Here is a 16,110-nt window from a genome sequence, read left to right as displayed (position 1 = left end):
CCACCGCTGGAAGGTAAGCCCCACGAGGGCAGGGATCTTTGCTTGGTGCCTAGAACATGCCAGGGTCTTGAAGTTGCTCTGTAAATGTTTATTGAATAAAAACTAAGAGTACTTAAGGTCAATCAGATGCCAGTTTTGCAAATATTACGACTCAGTGTATCTGAAGCAAAAAGTGAAAGTAAAGTAAAATGAGAGACACTTGCATGTCAAAGAGACACTACAAGTTTCGGTGGGTTTTAAACTTTGAGTGTATTTTACATGGATGTATATAAATAGAACAGAACAGAAAACAGTTGGAAAAGGTTTGAAAACTTCCCTTCCCACATTTCGTCTCAGCCTTCTTTCCCCTGGACGCGAATGAGGGAGTTGGATGGGCTGTCTTCTCACGCCTTCCCACTCGGGCTCCCTGGCCGTTTCCCAAGCTCCCTTCCTGCCTCTCGAGTAGCATGAAGCTTCTGGCACAGCCGGGTCTGGGCTGCGTAGGCAGCCGCCCAGGGCCCTGCGTGTCTCTCACCACGGAGGGCGGGCGTTGTTTCCAACAGCAGGACTGTTTTGGGCTCAGCTGTTGGCTTATGGTGCTTCTATCACGTGAAGCAGAGAGAGGGGTGCTTCCAACGTTGCCACTGAAAAAGCGTGGCCTGTTGCTTCTTTGCTTATTCTCACCTTCCATCACCACCCAGGCCCTCACTCTCAAATTCCGTGTCGTTTAAAGCTGAACATTTTTGGAGAGTGGTTTGGAGATTATCCTGAAAGATAAATTGCTTTTACTGAATATCCCTGACAGCTCCCCAGATCACTAAATTAATAGCAGTGAATGGAGAGATAAGTAAAACTAATGCTAGATTCAAGTTTCGTGCCGGGGGTTAGAATCGCTGTGCTTCTCAGGGTCTCAGGAGCCCACTCCTTCACCCCTCGTGTCATTTTCATGTTGCAGTTTTCCTTTATGTAAGTTCTACCTTCGTGTAGAAGTCTGCAGATGGGCTGTTAATAAACCTTTGTGATCGTGCGGCACCTCATCCTTATGAACTTGATGCACCTTTCTGTGTTATTTAAGTCTTAATGTGTTTTCTGCTCTCTTTAAGGTGGTGAAAGACTAGGTTTCGTGGGGGAGATTGCTGGAGTTTTCACAGATGGGCGCTCTGGACAGCTGAGGGCGGGCAGTTTAGAAGCGGCCCAGCGCTGCGCTCTCCGGCATGGAGGGAGGCACCTCTGCTTACGTTAGACCTGCCCAGATGGCACTTGCGCTTCTCGGGTAGCTAATCTCCAGAGGAGCCATCATTTCAGGGAGGTAGAGCAGGTACCAGCATCTCATTTCACTTTAGAGAACTCCCAGGGAAGGTTACTTTCTCAGACGTTTTTAAGAACACAAAGAACACCATTTACAGATTGCCTGTGATTTAAGACCTTGTCTTACTGTGATAAATCTTAAAGGAAAGGGATGTTCTTTTGAATAACAGAAATGCTGAAACTTGAAATTATTGGCACTCACTAGTTTTCTGGGTCGCCCACTTTGCCGACCGTCGTAAATATGCCTAAGCTTCGTGCGTCCAGAAGCAAAGCGGTCCCGCTCAGAACAAAGACCCGCCCCCGCGACCCCGAGCTGACCCGCCCTCCTTCCTCCGAGGCAGCTTCATGACCGGCAAACTCGTGCCACCTTTGGGCTCTTGAAGACCCTGGTTTCGGAGTCCAGCTCTCCCTTGTTTCCTTGCCCGTCACCCTTCCCTGCCTCTCTCCCTCTTTTCACTGAATCTGTGTGTTTTCCGGCTACATTCCTGACACTGTGCTAGATGCTGAGGACTGAAGGAAGACCCAAGTCTGCACAAAATGTACCCATTCTTTTGGCATCTACTCTGGCTCTGATGTTTCTAGGTGTATTTTCTAAAGACTTGGGCCTGTCTTCAATCTTCATAGTTTGGATTTCACTGTTTTATTTGCAGAATTTTGAGGGTTTTTTCCAACTCTGTTCTTGTTTCATTTTGCCTTTTTGCAAAAATTATTTCTTGTTTTTTAGCTGATGTTATTTTTTTCTTGGTCTCTTTGAGATATATTTTAAAGTCAACTTTAAAGAGATGTTAAAGGGGGAAGTATTTTAAGGTCATTTTCAGAAGGAGGTATTCTTTGCATTTCCTCTGGAGTAATCTTTCTTGAATTGTAGATCTCATTGGTTCTCTCTCTAACATTAATGTTCTTTTTTAAAAATTTGATTTGCAGGCTCCTATTAAATAGGAACCTCCCCTCCCCTTCTACCTTTACCACTTGTTGTTAATGACTTTGTGGTTGCCACCACCCAGCCTCTAAAATATTCCGGTCCAGAACCATATCGTGGCTCAGAGTTTCCATCTAGCTCTGGCACCGGAAATCAAATTTGTCCTGTCAGTGGCAAACCTATCTGGCAGATCCTCCTATGAAGATGTGTCTGCTGCTGTGTGCCTCTCATTTTAGACAACTTAGCCTTCTATTAAAACAAACAAAAATTTATAGTTTCAGGCTGGCAGAAGCAGCTTTTTTCATCTTCCTCTCATGGGCTGCATAATTATGCCCCAGTCCTTGGTCTTAAACAGCAACTATGGCTCTGTCGGTGCTGTTAGCCCTGTTGCTCACGAGAGCTGAAATCCACCCCTGCCTGGTTCCAGCCTTGATCTCTGGCAGGTCCACAGCTGAGCCTCACCTACGCCTTTGTGTTTCAGTAGCTTCCGTGTTGAGTTAGGACTACACAGCTATGTATTTGAAATTTTCTTCCTTTAAATTTCCTCGTTGCTCTGCTTAGAGTGGCATGGATGGGGGTTGTGGCCTTAAAATATGGTCACACGTTTTACTGTGTTGAAGGCACATGACAAGTATTCAGTGGTATTTCTTGAAGGGATGAGTAAATAATTGTTTTTGATTATTTAAGCTAAGGTGTTTGAACTTCATCTGAAAGCTGCGGGCAGCCATTATACTTTTAGAAGAATGTGACCTGATTAGGTATTATGTTTTGGGAAGACAGTTCCAGTAGGATGGAGGGTGGAGTTTAGAAAGGCCAGATAGGAGGCTAGGAGACCTGTTTGGAGAATATTGCCTCTGTGTAAAGGTCACGAGAGACCCGGCGTTGAGCGGGGTAGATTCACAGAGGACCCCGGGGTCACCAGGAGCAGTTTCAGTGTACTGGGCAGGGTGTCCAGTGACGCCTGGACGTCCTTCACCTTCACGGCCAGCCCTCTTTACTGACTGCACCTCTGGTTACGTTGCTCACTGGCTGTTTGGAATAGAAGATTGAGCCTTTGTTTCCCTTGTTTCCACTGATCCTCAAGTCAGTCAAATGGATGTTTGTTAGATACATGTGTGGTACCCTCAAACGCACAGAAGAGTAAGGGCTGGAAGGGACTTTATTTAGGAGAAAGAAACTGAGGCCTAGAGAGACACATTTGTTGGTTACTGACAAAATAAGGAGCAGAGCCCTAGCATTTTAATTAGTATCAGTGACTTCCCGTGTCACTTCTTCTTGTTTCCCATTTATCTGTCACACATCCATAAGCATCTTTTCCTTACCCAAGGCAATTTCTGTCATCACAAGTTAGTATTTTTCTACTTCTGAGGACTCACAAGTTCTAGTTCTTTCCTCCCCCCACTAAACTCTGACTTGGATTCTGATTATTTCCCCCCTTTACTCTGAAATCAGTTTCCTCTTGGTTTCACGTGTCCGTTTCCCTGACGTGCAGTACGCAGGTGCAGCCGTCGTCCCCCCTCCCCCCCATCCTCGTGTACCTACTTGCTCACATCAGCTCACAGACCTCAGGGGAACAGATACTGACCTGCAGTGCCGCAGGTATCAAATTGGACAATATTCAAAAGAAAATAAGACATATATCCTGTCCAACGTGACGTTTGTTTTCCTGTAAAATCTAAAATTTGTACGACACAGCAGTTTCAATGTGGAAAAAAACCATGAAAACACAGCATTTTTTTCACATTTTGAAACTATGTGACTAATATCTTCTTATACACTTTTTTATTATAGAAGAATACTACTTTAAAAATAGTATTTAATACCACTAAACACATACTAAAAACACTAATAACAGTAATGCTATTGTTAATGATGTTTTCCTGTTAGAGACTACTTAAGTACATCTTGCTGAATTGCCTTAATCTTACGTTTACATCAGGTTTTCACATCATTTTGTTGTTGTGGGAATGGACCCTGTGTAGGACTGACACACGGGATTTAGGAAAAAGCGCCTGGAGAGGAAGGAGCGGTTTCGGAGTCACCATCCTCTCTGAGGAGATGTCCAGGTTCCGTGATACTGAAACACTTTGCTCTTTTTTATTCGTTCCCTCAAGAAATAGCACCGTGTGCCAGGCACCAGGCCAGGCGCACGGTGGAGAACAGGATGGGGTTAGTCCCTGCCTCTGAAATTCACAGTTTCTTTTATGCATAATCTGCTTCTCAAGAGCATGAAATGCTCCAGAGGGAGCATATTAAGCAAATTGCTTTTCGGACACCACTCAGTTGAAGACAGACGTCTGTTTTGTTAATTTAGTGCTTAATCAGACTTCAGCGAAGGGTGTGCCTCAGTCAGGTCTCTGGACTCCTAATGGCCTGGTTTATGATCTTTCTTTTCATATCCTTTATTATTTCACAAAGCCTGAGTCACTCTACCCACTTCCTGGCTTGGAGTTCACGGCCGGAGAAGTCGCACTCTTTTTAACCCTCTCTGCACGCGATAGCTGCGCTGTTTCCTTGAGCATCTTCCTTGTGCCCTAGGCTCTCTTTAGATTCTCTAGAACTCTCTGCATCCTAGAGGATGTTCTTAAAGCATGATGATCAGGACTTCACGGCGCCCCCCCTGCATGGGCGGTGGGACACTGCTTTCTGTTCTGTTTCTCTGCTCTTTGGGGGGAGACTCCATGTTTTCTTGGTTTCTCAGCATCAAACCAACGCCCGAGATCTTCGGAAAATACTTGGAACTCTGAGGATGTGGCTCCTGCCACTCTGTCTTTTTCTCTCCTGTCTTAAATGCACTATCTCCCTGGTCCAACTTGAAGGGTCTTGCCATTTTTCCAGCCTTTTCGGCAACTCCGTGAGATCTTACAATTAACTATTTCTAATGTGACTTTCACTTTTTGGAAAGACAATGAACGTTAGGAGATTTTCGTAGTCTACCTCCTCTCCCAGATTGTTTTCAAAACATTAAATAAAGACAGTCCCTAAACTAGCCACGGACGGGATCTGCTTTTTGTATTTGCTCTCTCAGCTTATGTGTTTTGTTCCTACTTTAGTTTTCCGTCTGTAAGGCCTCAATCTGCTGGGGTGGGGCTGCTGGGGAGCCCCTGTTGGCAGATGAGATGGAATTTTTCTCCCACCGGCGGAGTTATTGTAATTACTTTGTTAAAGGCATGTGTCAAGGCCTTTGACAATCTAGGTGAATCATATCCACGATTTGATTTCCTCCTTACTCTTCCTTGCCCGTGTGCTTATTTAGCTCTTAAAGAATTCTGCAGAAGTAACGAGGCAATATCCACTCTCGCAAGGCCAGCTGTATTTTCTGCCCTGCCCCATCTTCAGCCGCTCGTGGCTTCTGCTCATTACTGTCCACTTTGCTAGATTTTTCACCATGAAGGTGACAACCCTCGTTTGAGTTCCCCTCCAGGGGGACTGTCAGTCACCTTGTTATGGATCTGCTGGCATCTTCATCGGAGTGAGTAGACTTTTACAGTATCATGCATGCCCGTCGGTCTCGGTGACTTGTCTGCATTTCAGCTTTTCTCTGAGACAGAAGGCAGCTTGGTATTTACCACTGTTCCACCCACCTGCTTCAAATAGCGGTTTGGGAATGGAACGCCCTTGTCCTGCCCAGCAAGCAGAGGGCAGACTCCCACTGTCTCCTTCCCAGGCCCCTGCCGCCTGGTTCCCCCAGCAGCCTTCTCTAAACCCCGCTGCAGTTCTCATTGACTTTAGATCCTTGTCCTTGGACCCCACTTTGTTCTTTCTTGGACATTATTTTGAATTATTCTAGTTTGATGAACGCACCGTTCCCCGTTTTCCCTGCTTTGGCTGCCGGTTTGCTGTACGGTTCTTGTTTGTCTTGAGCTTCGGGGTCTTCTTTTCAGGGCTGTCAACGAAATATTTTCAACAGAACATCTAGGTCTCTTGCGAGATGTTACTGTTACCGAACTCAGGTTCAGCTGCTCGCTGCTCAAAAGCCAGTAAGTCCAGAGGCAAGTGTCAGTAGAAAGGAAAGGCGCTTTCATCGGGAGAAGCGGCAGAGAAGGAGAGAGAGAGGGTGGACTCGGGTCTCAAGGCCAGCTCTGAAGATCCTGCTCAGCCTTGGCAGTTCTTAAAGGGAAGAATCTCAGTGAATCGTCGAGGCAGGAGGTTGGGTTCTGCATCCTTCTCCATGGTGTGCAGACCCTGACTCTCTTCAGATGTTATTTTGCCGGAGTGATCTGCCTGCAGAGTTGCTAAGGGGACTGCTGGAGTACAGAGCTCGTCATTCTTGAACTGCTTAATTCTTTGTTCTTCTTTTAATCTAGGAAGAGAATCAACAGGCCACTTAGGTTCTTTCAGGGTTAGAGGGAAACAGAAATGGGCAAACAGGAAAGGGGCAAAAGAGCTGCTTTCATTTCCCCACTGTCAGACATCATTCCATTTCTACACGATTAGGGGCGAAGTGCGTCTTCCGTAGCTGCTTCTTGCTGACATAGGTGCCGTGTTCTCAGAGTGGAAGATGACGATATGGGTCCGTAGCATCTCTTTGCTGACAATTTTAGTTGCTCGCGCAGAGCAAGCTACAATTATTTTGATGCCCACAGAGATATAGGCTATTATGAGCACGAGTGTTAACCCCGTTCTCTCGAGGCCACTTGTTGGAATTGTGCTGGCCGTGGACTCAGTTCTGCTCAAGATGGAGCAGTTTATGTCCTGGCTACAGTCTGGTCATCATGCACGTAGCTTGTCTCTCTGGTGGCAGTTACAGTGTCTGTCAGACAGCTCAGGACTGTGCATCCGAGTGAGTCTGTGAGTCTGTTGTCTTAATCATTAACAGCTTCGTTTCGTACCTGGGGGGCCCTGCAGGGTTCTGCTTGGTTCCGTTACTTAGTGAAACAAGCCTTTTGTACATTTCCTGCCCCTCCCTCTCCGCCCCCCCCCACCCCGTGGCTTAGATAGTTTTTCTGTATTATTCCTTCTAAAATTAATACACTATATGCTATTTTTGGAAGAAAAAGTAGGTCAAGAGAAATGGAGGCAAAAAGGACAGAAAACAGTTTGTTCCACGTGACAGGCTGTTGTCGTGGCCACTCTTAAGCTGTGACGACTGACAGACACTCGGACACGACCGTCTCCGTGGGGTACAGCTCCCTGAGCTGCTTCCCTGCCAGAAGTTCTCGCTCTGCTTCGTCTTAACGAGATTCTCTTCCCGCCGAGAACGGCGACCTGCATTACTGCACCTGTGCACGTTGTAGCTTTCCAGACCCTCTGAACCATTTCAGGGCGTTCTCATTGTTTTGTTGTTGTTGCTGTTCTGATGGTCTGTGGACTAAAGAACGATTAACTATTTAGATGCAAAGGTCAGTGCTGAATTCCTACTTCAGTGTTATAATAGTGGCCACTCCAACTGTAGTGACAGTAGTCAGAAGATAGCAGTGATGCTTTATAGTAATAGTGCACACGGTTTCGGTCCTCCTGTGCACAACCTGGGTAACTGCTCAGGCTTTGTCGGTACTGAGGGCTCCCCAAATCCCCATCGCCTGAGTGGTAGTGTGCAACGAAAATTAAATCCTGTAGTCATCTCTGGATTATCCTTAACAAATAGTTTTAATCCCTTAGTTAAACGTTTTAAGGCTGTTGGCTAAGTCCCCCTGATTTAGATAATCCCTCTATCCACTCCTGTGCCCTAGCCAGCAGTGGGCTTCAGGGCAGTTAGATCATTTCCTGTATGCGTGATCAAAATCATTCAGAAGATTAAAGTTGTAAACATTATAAACTAGGGCTCAGCTAGTTTGATTATTCACTTTTTGATTGTATGTCCAACTCTGGTGTCATATGAATGCTTTAGTGTACTTATGTGGTTTTGGTTCTTAGTCTTGGAGGTCAGGAATCTATCGATGATTCAGACCATAGAATAATTGAAGATGTAACCGTGTGCCTTGACGTTTTGTGCATCAGCCCCCGACACGGCAAAGGGAGCTTGTTAATGGGGGGGGGGGGTTCTGAGCGAGACTGGGGGCTTTTCTTCTCGAAGCACGTTCTAAAATACTGGAATCTGTCACCCCCACCAATAGAGACACCCTTGCCCTTGCTTAGGCTGTCGACTTCCGCAATCTGAGGAAGCCTGTGGATATTCTCAGGATAAGTTCGTTCCAAGCATTGTAACACAAAGCATAACACTGAAGATTACAGAGGAAGCTGACTCGATTCATATGTTAACGTCACAGTATTTAAAAGCCAGGCTTGTGATCCAGCGATGTGACAATGTGGCACAGTGGTAGAGCAAAGCCTGAGGTGGGTCCGATAACCCCCGAGCCTCCAAAGCAGCGAAGGGCAGAGTGACACTGAGAGGCCCCCAGCAATCCTGCCCCCGTGACAGACAGCGGGAGTGCCACCTGGTGCTGTTACTCTGGGGATCGTTGCCTGCACTCAAACCTGAAGGAGGTTCTAAACCTCAGGTAGACTTTAGTGAAAATGAAGGTGTCTGGTTTCTCACCCCAACCCCCTTGCCCCCTTCAGTTCTATCCAGGGACCCTGTGGACCCTTGGCCAACTGTCCCAGTGTGATTAATTTCACAGGCAGGCTTGCTTCTTACTTCTGCTTGCCTGTAAGGAATCTCTAGAAAAACTAGATCGTTGCTCTCGGTGCCCTTGTCCCATGTGAAAATCATGGCAGGTTTTTGTTTTTCACCAGCTGATAAGCCTCTATAAAGTAGGCAGGAAAAGATGTCTGATGTGGCTTATTTGTGATAGGTGGAGTCACAGTAAGTTACGATTTTCTGTGAAACCAGGGGTTTAGTTTAATTGTAATCTTTGTTCTTGAGTTATAGCCTATCTTCATTGAGAAAGCAAGAATGGGATCAGAGGTTCTTGGAGGTTACAGCAAATGGCAAGGAACTGGATCACTGAAGTGGGGGGAGAGCCCAACATTGGCAGCAGTGAAGATTCTCAAATTGAAGGACTGTCCTTGACACCGTCCTTTCCATGTCAGTGGATGGAGGAGCTGGCAGGTTTGGGAAGCAGTACAGTGTGGGCCTCAGGGCAGAATCCTGCTCTAAAGAAAGCTGCGCTTTAGGCAACCCTGAGACTAGGGAGACGGATTAACCAACATTTCAGTTTGTCGTAATGGATAAGAAGTAAACTTGTGAAGAAACGTGCCCCACGTCTGTTCCACAAAAGTCTCACGTCCTGCCGTGTGCTGAGCAGTCGGGTGAGAGTGGAGGGCCCTGGCCCCGCGTGGGCCGTGGACGGATGGCTCTCACCAGGTCACAGTCTTCAGGAGTCTGGGGTGGTGTCTTGTCCAAACACGGTGAACGTTCCGATTCACCGTGGGAGTTGTTAGTCACCTTGAAGTATTTCAGAAACTTACGGAAACTACGTATGAATTTACGTTGGGCATAGGAAGGCTCACAGAGACGTGTCCTTTGTTTAGTCTGGCTAGAATTCATCACTCCGGTGGACTAATAACCTTACGATTGTTAGATGTTTCAAATTATCATTATAAATGTTTTTGAACAAAAAATATAATTGTGGTAAAACAAGGAAAAATCATAAAATTGGGCTTACGAATGTCGGGAATGAAAGGTTCTGCGCTGGGCCTTGGCGGGGCTGGAGGCACAGAGAGCTGAGGCTGGGGAGTCCCCAGGGAGGAGGCCGGTTGAAGTGATGCCCTTCCTCTGTTCTGTTCCGCCTGCTGAACACGCTGCAGACCGCATCCAGGGCCTCCTCCAGAATGGCCTCTCCTGCTGTTTACTGATCAGTTCCTTCTGTTTCCGTCCCTTTCCTCCGTCTGAACTGGAGGCCCTTGACCTCCCGGCGTGGGCAGAGGGCACTGTCTGTCCTATGGCTCGTGCTGCCCCCCATGAGGACGCCCCCATCTTCACCTGCTCACGTGGGCCGCCGCCTCCCCGAGCCCTTCTTTCCTCTGTCCTGCTCGTCTCTCCTCTAGGGTTCTGTCCCCCGCCCCTCAGTCCCTGTGCTGTCGCCTTGTGGCCCCTTCACTCCCCTTTCTGACCTGTTCCAGGCAGGCAGGTGAGCCCCCCTGCTGCTACTCAGGGCACGGTGCCCTGCTGCTCCGGGGGCTGCCCTGGACGGGGATGCGCCCTCCCCAGGCCCCTCGGGGAAGCCCTCGGGGTCCCTCCGGGCCGCGCCTGCCTTGCCCTGACTGCCCTTCCGCTAACACAGTTTTGTGTCTCGGCCCAGCTGCTAAGGAACCGGCGGCTCTGGAGGGCGGCTGCTCGCTGAGAGCCTGATTCACGTGGAAAGGGATGTTTTATTGTTGTTCTCCTTGATTAATAACTTTCACTTGCAGATTCCAAGTCCCGAGGAGCAGCGACTGGCGCGGCTGCCTGTGCGGTCCCAGCATCTCCAGCTCCCGTGCTTCTGGGAGTCAGATGCTGCAGGGGCGCCCTGGCCTCTGGGGCGTGTCTTTTCCCACATACAGTTCTTCTGCAGCAACGATCTTCTCTTTTTCTGAGGCGACATCTCTAGTCAGGAAACTGGGGCTCCTTCGTTGGGGTTTTAAAACTCAAATTTTCTGCCTATGTGAACTTCACTGCATTATTAACTGTATGATAGGGTCATTGAGAAATTACGTGTCCACACTTCAGGGCTCGGGCCGTCGCGTTCGTTCAGGTTCTGTTTCTGGAGCACCTTCTGTGAGACGGGCAGGCTTCTCACTGGTAGGAGAACAGAACAGACAGACACACACACACAAACAAGCAAGGCTCCTGTGCTGGGGGGCTTCCAGGCAGTTGACGACTTGAGGGTCACAAGGCGACTGCCCTGGGGAGACCCCCTCAGGGAGGGGTGAAGCGGGCCGTCTGCTCCGGACGGTGGAATCATCATTGTTCTTTGCTTCCTTTGGTGTGAGGCCTCGCGCTCTGAGCCAGGCCTGCCGGGACCGCAGCCTGCTACAGTGAAAACACTTCCAGAATTTACGTTCCAGTCTGCAGGCTGTGCGGAAGTGCAGGGCAGACCTTCAGTTCCTGCATCTGGGTCCCCACAGCCCTCGGGGGACCGTTCCTAAATCGCTGTTGTCGTTGTTTCAGGAAAGGCTGTGATTTACCACTTCTCTCTGAATGAGGATAATTCTGGGGATATCTGGGTGTATCTCTGAATGTCGATAAGGGCAATCTGCTTTATATTTGAACTTAAATTTACTGTTTTCCCGTGGCTTCAGATGCCCTGGTTCTTGGAAGCTCTGTGACTGCTCTGACAGCACCTGGCGGGTGAATGTGTCGGCGACCAGGTCTTTGGTTATATCACCAACCTGCTTCCTCCACACCCGTTTCCCAGCTGTGGCCTAAGATGGTCTTTGCTCTGAATTGTACATCGCCATGTGGTGGAACCGTTAAGCCTTCGTCATATTTGTTATGCTAAAGTTTTGAAGTTTACATAGAATTTCACTTACCTTGCTCCTTGAAATTTTACCTATTTCAGTACGATTAAATTATCAACCTTCTTCTATCATTGTGATAGCCCATTTTTTTCTACTAGTTTTTGTAGTTTTATTTTGGTATTTGTGTGTTGGACATTTAAATCTCAGTAGCTACCATGCTGTCTTCACTCATCCAGCAAATACTGGACAAGCTGTGTTTCAGGCACAGGGGTTCCTGTAGGACGAGAGCGCATCCCCGCTCTCGGGAGCTTCGTGTTAATGGAGGAGATGGTGAGTAAGTAATCAGATCAGCGTGAAGGCTGGATAAACGGAGATGAGGGGCTTTGGGCCTTTCAGGTAGACAGGAAGGCAGGGCAGGCCCCTGTGAAGGGGGAGCGTTTGCACAGAGATGGGGGGGCAGAGACGGACTGGCGCTGCACACGGAGGGGCCGCGAGTCCAAGGCTGAGGCCGCAGTCGGGGGGGGGGGGCCGCAGTTGAACTTGCTGGGGCTCCTGGGGTGCTTCCTGTGAAAGGGGGCCGGCAGGGAAGTGGGCAGACACGCTTAGGGCCCGTGAACCCTGAGGGCGGAGGAGTCGTCCAGGCTCCCTAGGGTTCCGTTGGGAGCATCAGGGGAGTACGTGCCATTTCAGCAGAGGGAGAGGGGACAAGCGAAGAGCGCTTTGGGGGCAGCATGAAGAATTCCGTTCAGGTCAGGTGAGTGTGAGATGATGTCCTCAGATGGGACGAGACATGAGGCCTCTGCTCAGGGCCGGGCAGGCCTGCACACAAGAGTTTGATTTGGGACAGCTGGTGGGGGAGGGGAGAAGCAGCAGTGCTGAGCCCGGGGCTGGAGAGGGGGTGGCCGGGTGGCACAAGAGCCCGGGAAGCTGCCCCCCACGAGTGGGGGGAGAGCTAGGAGGATGCGGGGTTCCGAAGCCACGCCAGAAAATGTTGCTACAAGGGGAGGGCGGGACGGTACTTGTAGGCTTGGGTGTTTTGATCCGTCCGTTTTTTGTTCTCCCTGCTGGGTGAGGTCAGTGTCTGCTGTTGTCCGAGTCCTCAGGCCTCTGAAGGGGTGGGCTGTGTCGGGCTGGAAATACACTCCAGAGCCATCCTGTAGTTTTGAGAAAACGTGGAAAATAATGATAACAATTTTGAAAACTACTCAGTCTTGGCTCGGAATGTAACTGTGGTTCATTTCAGGGGTCAGAAAGCTTTTTCTGTAAAGGGCCAGATAGTAAATATTTTCACTGCTGTTACAGTGTGAAAGCAGTCATAGAAAACACATCAACCAATGAGTGTGTCTGTATTCCTAGACGCCTTTAGGACAAAAACAGGACAGAGCCACGTTTGGCCCACGGGCTGTATGTGACTTTCCAGACCCCTGATGCTTTGATGTCTTTCAGAATATGACACTTGTAACTCTTAGGGCTTTATGAAGCTGAAAGTACTATTCTCATGTTTTCCTTTTAAAGGAAGCCACTTAATTTGTTACTCTGTATTGTAAACACTTTGTGGACAGTTGGATTTGATCAGCCAATCCTACTCCCCAACACTTCAAATAGCAAGCGTGCGCTTAAGTCGTGGTGGAGTTTCCTAAAATCTGTGTACGTGGAGCCACACCCCACCCCACGCTCCTGCCTCAGTTACTTTTTTCAGCCTAAGTGCTTTTAATTCTTTTCCATGACTTATGTTCTCTGAAGAAGAACCTATGAATTATCTGAACTGGGTTCCCTAGCATATGTAAAAGCTTTTAAGGTGTGCAAAGGCTTCTTAATCTGTGTTGCGGTGATTGAGGGTCAGCGTGCACGTAACATGGGATCTACGCAGCGTACGCACCACTAGCCGTTCTCTTCATGTGGCTGTTTAGATAGTGTGTGTACACATGAAGAAACAGCCAGAGAAAGAAAAAAGCCAACGTCCTCTTTGCTGTTCACACTTGGGTGATCCCATCCAAAGGATGAACAATATTACTGGGTATGAATTTATATGTAAAAATATTTAGGTCCTGGCTTGACAGGCTCCTAGTGTGAGAAAGGAGCTCCTGGTGCAGCGGGGCTTCACCTGCAGCCCGTGAGCCCCTGGAAGCCGTAGGCCACACCGCGTGTGTGTGTGTGCATGCGTGTGTGTGCGCGTGGGTGCACGCTTGCACACACGTGCATTTCTCTGTCTTGTCCGAGCGTCCGAGGTTGTCATGAGACCCCGGCAGAGTCCACCCCCTGGAACGGCCGTGCCCCGCTTCCCCAGTGAGCGCCTCGCCTGTCCGCACCTCAGCCCTGCTGCTCCCCACGTTTGTGTGACTTTATCAAGTCAGTTTCTTTGAACCTCAGGGCCTGCTTTCTCTTTCTCCTAGAATTGTAAAGCTCCAAAAAAAAGCACTTTTGAATTGTGAAGTGTCCTATAAGTGTTTGTCTGTGGCGTTATACCACGAGAACACTGCATCCAGGGGGAGCATTTGAGTGGTTGGAGTGAGCTGGGGGGAGGGTGGTCTCAGCAGGTGGTCCCAGAGCCCCGATACCCCGTCGCCTGAGGCCTGCTCAGGGCGCTGTCCCCTCAACCTGGGCCACAGCTTTTCCTGAGAACAAGATGGCCCAGTACCAAGACTATTTGTTGGGGAAAGAATAGCCTTTTCAGCAAATGTTGCTGAGACAACTGGACATCCATATGCAAACATATCACATATAAAAATTAACTAGAACTGGGGAGTGGGCAAAATGGGTGAAGGGGGTCAAAAGGTACAAACGTCTAGTCATGCAATAAGTAAGTAGTGAGGATGTAAGAGCAGCATGGTGACTAGAGTTAACAATATTGTATATTTGAGAGTTACTAAGAAAATAGAGTCTAACAGTTCTCATCAGAAAAAAAGAATTTTTGTAACTCTGTGGTGATGGATATTAACTAGACTTATCAAGGTGATTATTTTGCGATATATACGTATATCAAGTCATTATGTTGTACACCTGAAATTAATATAATGTTGTATGTTAATTATATCTTAATGAAAGAAAAAAACCACAATGACATACCATTTCACACCCACTAGGACGTCCATAATCAAAAAGCCAGACCACAAGAGATACAGATGGGCGTGGAGCAACTGGAGCCCTTATCACTGCAGGGGAGACTGTGAAATGGTGCAGCCAGTTTGGGAAACAGTATGGCAGGTCCTCGAAATGGTACACACATGACTCTAGGTATAGATCCAAGAGAAATGAAAATATGATGTGTGAAAGAAGCCAGTCACTAAAGGCCGCGTGTTAGATGTGACCCCCTTTAGATGAAATGTCCAGAACAGGTAGATGCATAGAGACAGAAAGTAGGTCAGTAGCTGTCAGGCTGGGGATGGACGGATGGGAAATGAGCGCCGATCAGTACAGAGTTTCTTTTGGGGGTGAGGAAGACGTTCTGGAATTAGATGGTGGTGATGATTGTAGAATGCTGTGAATATACTGAAAACCACTGAGTTGTAAACTTTAAAGGGTGAATTTATGGTATGTAAATTTCATTGCAATAAACTGTTACGTAAAAAGAGTAAAATAGCCCCAAATCTTGCTTTCTTGGCTTTGAAAGATTGTGGGTGAAACGTACTTTTTTCTGTTTTGTCTCATGGTTGCCTGTGAGCTTTACTGACCTAGAGAACAGGGGTGAGTCTGTGACCTGAGTCAGGTCCCTGACGGGCAGGCCCGGAAGTTCCCTGAATGCCCTGAGCCAGGGACAAGGCGGCAGAAGGAATCGGGGGACACTCGGCCCAGACACGGGCTTCCAGGGGAAGCTGAGGCCTCAGCAGACGATGGGGAGTGTGGCCGCGTGTCCAGCTGTATTTGGCCTGTGAATAAACCAGAGACGGAGAATTTCAGCGTTATTAGTTTAGGAGATTTGAATATTCAGTTAATTTGTTTATTGTGCTTAGAAATGATTTAAGAAAAAAGCACATCAGTCACATTCATTTTTAAAGAAAACATTCGAGAACTGCAAAACACTGAATTATTCCTTAACGCACTCTTCTTAAAAGTCAGTCAACTCAGTATGCATTGGCATCTTTCTGTATTCAGTGTGTTTTATAATTAAAAGATACGTCATGTACGTAGTATACTAAAAAGTCAATCTTGTAGCTTAATTAAAAATAGAAAATAAAACAATTCTTTTTAAAATCAACTGTGTTCTCATCACATGTTCTCAAACTTACCTGTGCATAAAAGTCAACTGGGACTCATTAAAAATGGGGGTTTCCTAGGCTCCCCAAGAGATTGGCTCCACCTGAATTTTTCAGGAACACCCAGGTCATTCTGAGGAGCAGAGGTGTGCACTTTGAACAGCACGGCCCTGGGGACTCCAGCCTGGAGTTAGGAGGTGACGTGCGTGGCCAAAGTGTCCCTCATGTCACCGTAGGTCATTAGTACCTAGTTCTGAAGGTATTTTGCAGCCACTTGATGTTAGAAGCAGATGACATCCATATTCTGATTCTGCTGCGAGAGAATAATATTTCCTCACAAGCATAATGTTTCACAGTAGGAGAAGTTGCGGTCTGTCCCCCCTGAAGCGC

General features: G+C 47.8%; 1 protein-coding gene across 3 annotated transcripts in view; it reads left to right on the top strand.

Annotated features, from left to right (window-relative positions):
* The window catches only part of GMDS (GDP-mannose 4,6-dehydratase), a 485,716-nt gene that overhangs the window by 185,009 nt on the left and 284,597 nt on the right, over positions 1–16,110 (top strand). The gene's annotated exons all lie outside the window — the stretch shown is intronic.

The sequence above is a fragment of the Aethalodelphis obliquidens genome, unplaced genomic scaffold (assembly GCF_003676395.1).
Source record: "Aethalodelphis obliquidens isolate GAN/ISIS:26980383/991018 unplaced genomic scaffold, ASM367639v1 scaffold34, whole genome shotgun sequence".
NCBI lineage: Eukaryota > Metazoa > Chordata > Mammalia > Artiodactyla > Delphinidae > Aethalodelphis > Aethalodelphis obliquidens.
Note: the sequence above shows the minus strand (reverse complement) of the source record. Positions and strands in the feature narration are given on the sequence as shown.